The sequence below is a fragment of the Carya illinoinensis genome, chromosome 15, assembly GCF_018687715.1.
Source record: "Carya illinoinensis cultivar Pawnee chromosome 15, C.illinoinensisPawnee_v1, whole genome shotgun sequence".
NCBI classification, from domain to species: Eukaryota; Viridiplantae; Streptophyta; class Magnoliopsida; order Fagales; family Juglandaceae; genus Carya; species Carya illinoinensis.
The window spans coordinates 20,815,109-20,823,718 of NC_056766.1; positions in this window are offsets into that span (position 1 = coordinate 20,815,109).

Here is an 8,610-nt window from a genome sequence, read left to right on the forward strand (position 1 = left end):
AGCTGGGGCCGGGGACCTTGGTATCCAAGCCATGGAGAAGTTCCCCACCGCACAACAGATGCAAAGAAAACAGGTCAGTTTTTCAATTACATGACGTTTCATATTTTCAGCAAATTACTTATATCATTCCACTCAATCCTACAATGACAATAACCAAAAAAAGTAATGCTAGAAAAGGTAATGGAGTGAGCTATGCCTTGCCAGAGTTAGATACTAAACCAAGGTCCCTGTTGGATTTTATTCGTAGTAAACCATTTTATTCTTCTCCGTTTGGCTCTGATCTCTAGCTCCTCTTTTCACTGATTCTCGATATCGTGCTGTTCGGTAAAGAAACCCATTTTCATACTCACAGTCCGCCATCGATGCCAACTGGTTCACGTCCACCACACCCAGGAATGTCGACGTCGCAGATTAATCTACCAACTGGTTCAGACGGAAGATAAAAGGCAGTCTATTTGGACAGGTTTTGGTAAACATCTCTCCTACTCAAAGTTTTCATCCCATTATTTTAATTTTTTTAAATTTTTACGTAAAATAAAATATAAAATTTAACTTTTTTAAATTTTAATTTAATTTTTTCAAATTCTAAAATAATAATAATATTTAAAAATAATATTTTAAATTTTTATCTCTATTCAAAATTCTCATACTAAATCTGTCCTTAATACCAACATTAAATTTTTATACATATATCAGTCGATCCAATTTGATTTAGCCCAATGTTTAAAAAAAATAAAAAAATCAGAACTGAAACGATTTCAATTAAAGTGATTATATAAAGTAAATTCATAAATTGACATAATTTTATAAAATTTGTTAAATATATTTAATTATAAAAATAATTTTATAATTTAATATATCATATTAAATTATATCAATTTATAAATTTATTTTTATATAATTCTTTTAAATTCATAAATTGATATAATTTTATAAAATTTGTTAAATATATTTAATTATAAAAATAATTTTATAATTTAATATATCATATTAAATTATATCAATTTATAAATTTATTTTTATATAATTCTTTTAAAATACTTTTCTTTAAGAATATAAATCCGGTACGGGGCCAAATCGTTTTGAACCGAATACAATCTATCGATTCAGCTCGTTCACTCCAGTTAACCCTTTTTATTTTTTTCACCCGTCGTCCTCTCCATATCTCAATTGAGGAATGCTACACAACCTCCCAACACTCCACACTCCATTTTTTTTCAATTTTTTAATATTTTTTTAATATAATTTTTTGAATTTATTCTTTTTAAATTAATTTAATTATTTTATTCATTATTTATATATTAAATGTTTGATAAAAGATAAAATAATAAAAATTAAAAAAAATGTAGAGTGTAGAGTGTTGGGAGGTTGTGAAGATTTTTTCATCTCAATTCCGTTCATTGACGAGACTACACATTTCTATCACTAACATGGAGCAACATAAAAGCTGCACTAAGCCCCTAGCGAAGACAGAAATCCATCCCGTCGGTCTTGTCCTCCCGAAATTTCTTCCGCTTTGCTTTCTTCACAACTGACACGCCATCGACCAACGAAAGACAAAAATAATAAATTCCCAAAGAGACGCTTGCCAGTGTGCTTGATTCTGACTCCAACTTTCATTACAGAATTAGTATTGAGTTTTACTACATACAAGCACAGTCGCACACTAATCTGTGTACCAATACTAATTTATTCATACTTAAAATTTAAATTAACATTGTTTTTAATAAAATTTACTTTTTGACCAATCACATCACATTAATGCACAATTATGCTTGTAACTATATTTTTTCATTAGTATTTCCGATTTTCATTCCGATTTTCGAATACTCCGAATCTATTAGAGTCAGAATTGGATGAGTTGAAAATTTGCACACCTCTATTTCCCATCCCATCCCCTCCCCTCCCCCCCCCCCCCCCCCCCCAATCTCAACGCTTAATCCCGAAACACGTGATGCACTGACACAATAAAGACAAATAAATCTTCATTTAAACCGATACAAAAGAATAAAATAAAAAGGATAAAAAAATATAAACACACGATTTATACATAAGGAAACAATAATTTTACTATTCATAGATATATGACTCATTTTTTTTTAACACTCGGCCTGTGATGACTCGCTTTCGCTTGTATTTTCGCTGATATGATTGTTTTTATTTTAATTAATATATTAGCTTATTTATTTTAATTTATTGCGTTTTAAAATTGGTTTTTAATTTAATTGATGTTGTGTTTTATTTCTTTTAGTTGTTTACAGTTTTTAATATCTTTGCGGCAGTTTAGTGTTGTTTTCCCGGAATGAGGATTAGACCTCATCTTCTTTCCCTACACCTTTTTTCCTTTTTCTTTTTCCTTTTTCTCTTTTCTTTCTTCTTTCTTTTTCCTTTCTTTTTCTCTTTTTTTTTCTTTCTTTTCTTTTTCTCCCCCTTCCCGCGTCGACCCCCCTGTCTCTCTCTCTCCTCTCTCTCTCACGCCGGAGCCCCTTTCAGCCTCGACTTGCCGCCGTCCGGCCACCGTGCGGCTCACCGCCCACACCGGTCGACTCCCCTCCCTCCGGCGCACCTTCCCACCAAAACCCACCCCCATCCGGCCGGCCATTTGGCCGGAAAACTCCTTCAAAGCCCGCACGGGTTTTGCTCCGATCCGCCGCCGTCGCTCCACCTCCGGCCACCATTTCTTCACCACTTCATCACCGGTCCCTTGCCGTCCTAACCCACCTATTTCCGGCCTCCAACGACCACCGGAACAGCTCCCACGAGCTAGCTTTCCTTTTTGGGAAATCCGGCCTCTCTCCGGCGTTTTCGCCGCCACCCACGGCCAACCATCACTTCCAATAGCTTCACAATCATCCCTAGACCATTCCCTATCAATCCCAAGCCCTGGTTTGTCCCCGTTCAAAAGTGGGTATTTCACAACCCACGGCCACAGTGAATTTTCACTGTAACGTTGCTTTTTCTCCGCCGTTTGCGACGCCGGGTGTTTTCTAAAATTACTGTATAGCGCTGTAAGTATTTTCCAAACCCTATTTTCAGATTTAAATATATATCGCTCATTCAATTTATTTATTGCTGCTGGTTGGTTGATTCCGGACTGAGTCCGAGGAGTTAGAGGGTCGGATGGATGGAGGACGGAGTTGCTTGATTTATTGTGTTATGGTTGGTTGTTTGTTTTGTGCATTGATAATTGCATTTGCATGGTGCATGCACGTGTATTTTATTTTATTTGAGAAATCCTGTTTTGCTGGCATGAATGGTTTTTGGGTGCGTGTGTCTCATGAGCCCAAGCCGGGATGGGTTATTATCCCGGTGGAGCTCCTCTGGTCACTCGGGAGGGGATAAAACTGAGTGACATCCCCTGGGTTGTCGCAGGGCGACGACCGGATCGCACTATACGGTAACGCTGTCGTGTCGACTCTGTGGTCCTTAGAGTGGCGGGGACTAGAGGATGGCCTGGCCAAGTACGCACTGGGCGCGAGTCTGGGCATCACTCGTGTAGGTGTCACATGCGTGGTCGTTACCTGCGGTGTGGCACAGAGCCAGGGTGTGCGGATGATCCCTAGGGGAGATCATGGTGCATGCATAACCGGAATGTTTTTATGGTGTTCGGAATGGGCCATTTTCTGGGAAAATGGCGAGTTTTGGTTTTGAGGCTTTTGATCCATTTTCTGGGAAAATGGTGGTTTGGGTCATTATCTGGGATAATGGTGAGGCTTGGTTTTAAGGATATGTTTTTATGGGCCAAATGGGTTTTTTGGCGTGCGTGGTAAAAATGTGGTTTTGCGGGACATGTGCTTTGGCTTTTCTTGCATTCATGTTGTTTGAGTTCTATGTGTTTTTATCTGGTGGTGTTTGGGTTTTACTTACCTGCGGTACTATTTTTGGTTCCGTAGCTTTTGGTACAGAGTTCGAGGATGAGGAGGAGGAGGCTAGGCCCGAGGATGCGGCTCCGCCGGGTTGCTGATGTTATGTTTTGTATTTGATTTTAAACTATACTCGTGTTTTGTTATATTTATTTATGTATGTTTTTGAATAGCTTTGTATTAAACAAGAAAAATTCTGGTACTTAGTTATTGACTTGCTTTTCGCTGCGTATTTCTCGTGCACGTTGTTGCTTTTGCACACACTTGGCACACGTCGATAGGACGATGACCCGTGATGTCATCGTCCGAACGTTTCAATTTTCCCGTGTCCGTGCATGGGGATTTGGGGGCGTCACAGGTGGTATCAGAGGGGTTTGGCTCTGGGTAAAACCACATGTCCCGTAGGTAGTACCAGAATGCTTTTAAGGTTGTGTTTAAAAAAAAAAATATGTTAAGTACAGTTATTTTATTTGTTTTATTTGTTTGAGTTTGTTTATTTGTTTTTATTTATTTAGTTATGTTTTTGCAAGTTGTTTATTTTGTTTTGGTGTGATGTGGTGTTGGTCTTTGGTTCTGTTTTTGTTGATTGTTGGTTTTATTTGTTTTTGTTTTCTGAAAGGGAGTCAAAGGTTGTGGTGGCAGGAAAATGGGAAGGCCAAAGAAATCTACTCAGGAGCCACGGGACAATACATCAAGAGATGACTCCATAGCTCAAGCCATACGGCAGATGACGGAGTTTATGCAGCAAAATTATAGGCCACAACAGACAGGGCCTTGGCCACAACCAAGGGGACCTTGGCCACAACAAGGGGGTCTCTGGCCGGCACAAGGAGGGCCTTGTCCGCAACAAGAAGGATTTTGGCCGCAACCAGGAGGTCCTTGGCCATATCAGGGAGGGCCTTGGCCTTACCCGGGAGGATCTAGCAGCATGGTGCAAGCCGGGTGCACCTATGAGCGCTTCCTGGCGTATAGGACTCCACACTTCACTAGAGAAGAGGATCCGCTTCGAGCTGGAAAGTGGATCAAGGACCTGGAGAGAACATTTGAGGTGTGTGGATGCACCGAGGCGCAACAGGTACTCTATGCCAGCTATCTCTTGCAAGGCACTGCTTCGGATTGGTGGGATACCAAGAGAGTGATGCTGGAATCAGAATTGGGATCTTTCGCTGCGGTGACCTGGCAGCGCTTCAAGAAGGAGTTTAATGACCGCTTCTTTCCCGCATCGGTAAGGAAGCAAAAGGCGAGAGAGTTCTCAGATTTGGTCCAAGGGGGCGCGACGGTGGAACAGTACGCCCGGAGATTCATAGAACTTGAGCGATTTGCTCCTCACCTTATCGCCACAGAGGAGATGCGAGCTGATCGTTTTCAGGAGGGACTGCGCCCTAATATACGCCGTATGGTGGTCAGCCATCGGATATCCACTTTTCAGGAATTAGTGGATATGGCCACCCTGGTGGAACGAGAAAACAATCTGAATATGGGCTCCCCTCCAGGGCATAAGAGGCGGAGTTTTTCTGGTGAGGGAAGCAGCTCAGGTTCGCCTCAGAAATTTGTTCAGCGGACCGGGACTCGACCGCAAGCATCCTCAAGTGTTCGCATGGGAGGACGTGTGCCTGTTTGTGGAGTTTGTAATAGAGCTCATGTGGGTGAGTGCCAACCTAGTGGAACTCGATGTTATAATTATGGCCAGCAGGGTCACTTTGCCCGAGAGTGTCCAAGAACAGTTCAAGGAAGCCGTGGAGGTAGACGCGGTGGAAGAACAAACCCGAGACAAACAGTGCAAGCCCGGGTTTATGCTGTCACACCCGGAGAGGTGGATGATGAGCCGCCAGCGACCCATGATGCTGGAGTAATTACAGGTATGGATTACTTTAATTTTAAGTTGGATTTAATTTTGGTGTATTTGATTTATTCTTTGCTTTTTGGATTTCATGGGTTGATGTGTTTGGTTCAGGAAGAGTCCGTTTGTATGAGTTTTATGCTTGTACTTTGTTTGATTCCGGTGCGTCGCAGTCATTTGTATCTTCCACGTTTGCGCGGGTGTGTAATTTGGTTACGGAACCGTTGCCGAAGGCTATGGTAGTGGCTCTACCCGATGGTGAAATGGTGTGGTGTTCCAAGGTTGCTTTGGGATGCCCGTTAAATTTTGAGGGAAGATTCTTGGATGCTGATTTGGTGGTGTTCAAGCTGTTGGGTTTTGATATCATCCTCGGAATGGATTGGCTATACCGATATTCTGCTAGTATTAATTGCAGAAGTCGGATAATTAGCTTTCAGCTTCCAGATGGTGATTGTCTGGAATTTGCGGGGAGTAAATTAAAAGAAAAGTCGATAATTATATCGACGATTCAAGCAAGAAGAGAGATTGCATGGGGAGCGGATGCATTTTTGGTTCAGATGGTGTCCACGCCATCTGAGAAGAAGTCGTTGGCAGACATTCCAGTTGTGGAAGAATTCCCCGATGTGTTTGTGGATGACTTGCCAGGACTACCCCCTGTGCGGGAGATGGAGTTTGTTATAGACTTGGAACCTGGAGCGGCTCCTGTGCATAAAGCTCCTTATCGCATGGCACCGGCTGAATTAAAAGAGTTGAAGACTCAGTTGCAAGAGCTGGTAGAGAAGGGATTTATTCAGCCTAGTACTTCACCGTGGGGTGCACCAGTTTTGTTTGTTAAAAAGAAAGATGGAACCCTCCGTATGTGCATAGATTATCGGGAATTGAATAAGGTGACCATCAAAAATAAAAATCCTCTCCCGCGGATAGATGATTTATTTGATCAGCTTCAAGGAGCAGCCGTGTTCTCTAAAATTGATTTGAGGTCGGGATACTACCAGCTGAGGATCAGAGACAAGGATGTGCCTAAAACTGCTTTCAGGTCGAGGTATGAGCATTATGAATTTAAGGTGATGCCGTTTGGGTTAGCTAATGCCCCTGCTGCTTTCATGGATTTAATGAATCGAGTGTTTCGACCTTATCTGGATTCCTTTGTGGTAGTATTTATTGATGATATTCTGATTTATTCCCGAGATGTTGAAGAGCATGTGTATCATCTTCGTCTGGTACTTGGGAAATTGAGAGAACACCAATTGTACGCCAAGCTCAGCAAGTGTGAATTCTGGTTGGAAGAAGTTAAATTTCTTGGGCATGTAATTTCCCGAGACGGAGTGGCGGTTGATCCTAATAAGGTAGAAGCCATTTTGTCATGGCAGCGCCCGACTATAGTGCGTGAGATCCGGAGTTTCTTGGGGCTCGCCGGGTACTACCGAAGATTTGTAGAGGGTTTTGCTCGCCTATCCAGACCTCTCACAGCTTTGACTTGGAAGAATACAGAATTTGTTTGGTCAGAGAAATGTGAGAGAAGCTTCCAAGAATTAAAGAACAGGTTGTTGGGTTTTACTTACCTGCGGTATCATTTTTGGTTCCGTACTTTTTGGTGCAGAGTTCGAGGATGAGGAGGAGGAGGCTGAGCCCGAGGATGCGGCTTCGCCGGGTTGCTGATATTATGTTTTGTATTTGATTTTAAACTATACCCGTGTTTTGTTATATTTATTTATGTATGTTTTTGAATAGCTTTGTATTAAACAAGAAAAATTCTGGTACTTAGTTATTGACTTGCTTTTCGCTGCGTATTTTTCATGCACGTTGTTGCTTTTGCACACACTTGGCATACGTCGATAGGATGATGACCCGTGATGTCATCGTCCGGACGTCTCGATTTTTTCGTGTCCGTGCATGGGGATTTGGGGGCGTCACACGGCCGATTTATATATATTATTTATTTATATGATTATTTATATTATAGTATATATATAATATGATAAATTGCTAATTAATATAACATGAAATTTTTATTATTCAAGTATAATAATCTAATAACATAAAATCTTAAACTTAAACATGACATAATATAAAGTTATTAGTATAAACCTACTTTTGATTTGTATATATATTATATCAAGGACAAATTAATTTTATGACATAATAAGTTATATCACATATCAACAACTACCTTATAAACAAATTAGCACATTTAGAGCTCCACTAGTATATTATTTTCTTTTATAACTGGTCTGGTCTTCACTACTGCTGAGACTTTCTATAGACAAACGACCATGAGACAGCATTCTGCCTAAACAGACTCAACCTCATCCTTCATGGAAAGAGATGACTCAACATCTACAGACAAACGTCCAAAAGAGGAACTCCATTTTTTTTTTACTAAACAATAAGGAAAACAGTAAGATAGATTCAAAAAATGACAGATTATAATTTAGACCAATTTCAATAAACATCGGAATCTGTGATGGTACATGAAGGTAACACACTTGTCTCCTTTCAACCACAAAAAGTTAGATTTGAAAGATCTGATGGTGGCGATTCCGAGGATCTGGCGTGTGTGGCAAGAAAAGCAGCCGGAATAGGTAACACGTGAGAACCACACATAGTTGTGAGCGACGTATGAGAACCACGCACTGTGATTTTTGCAAAACCACCACTATCCTCTGAACAATTTGCAACCTGAGAGTTTTCTTGTGCTGCTTGTGTCTCTCTAGAGTTGTAGTAAAACTATAGATCTATCTTTTTCGACCTTAAAAGAAACAAAATAAATTAAGAAAATAGAACTACTTTGTTAGACAAAGTGGGTAGACAGAGAAAAGAAGGAATGAGAGGGAGGACGAAGGAATGGATGCTTCCTACTTCAGTAATATAGTTAAATTCAATAGGAAAACGCTACGGAAGTTGGAA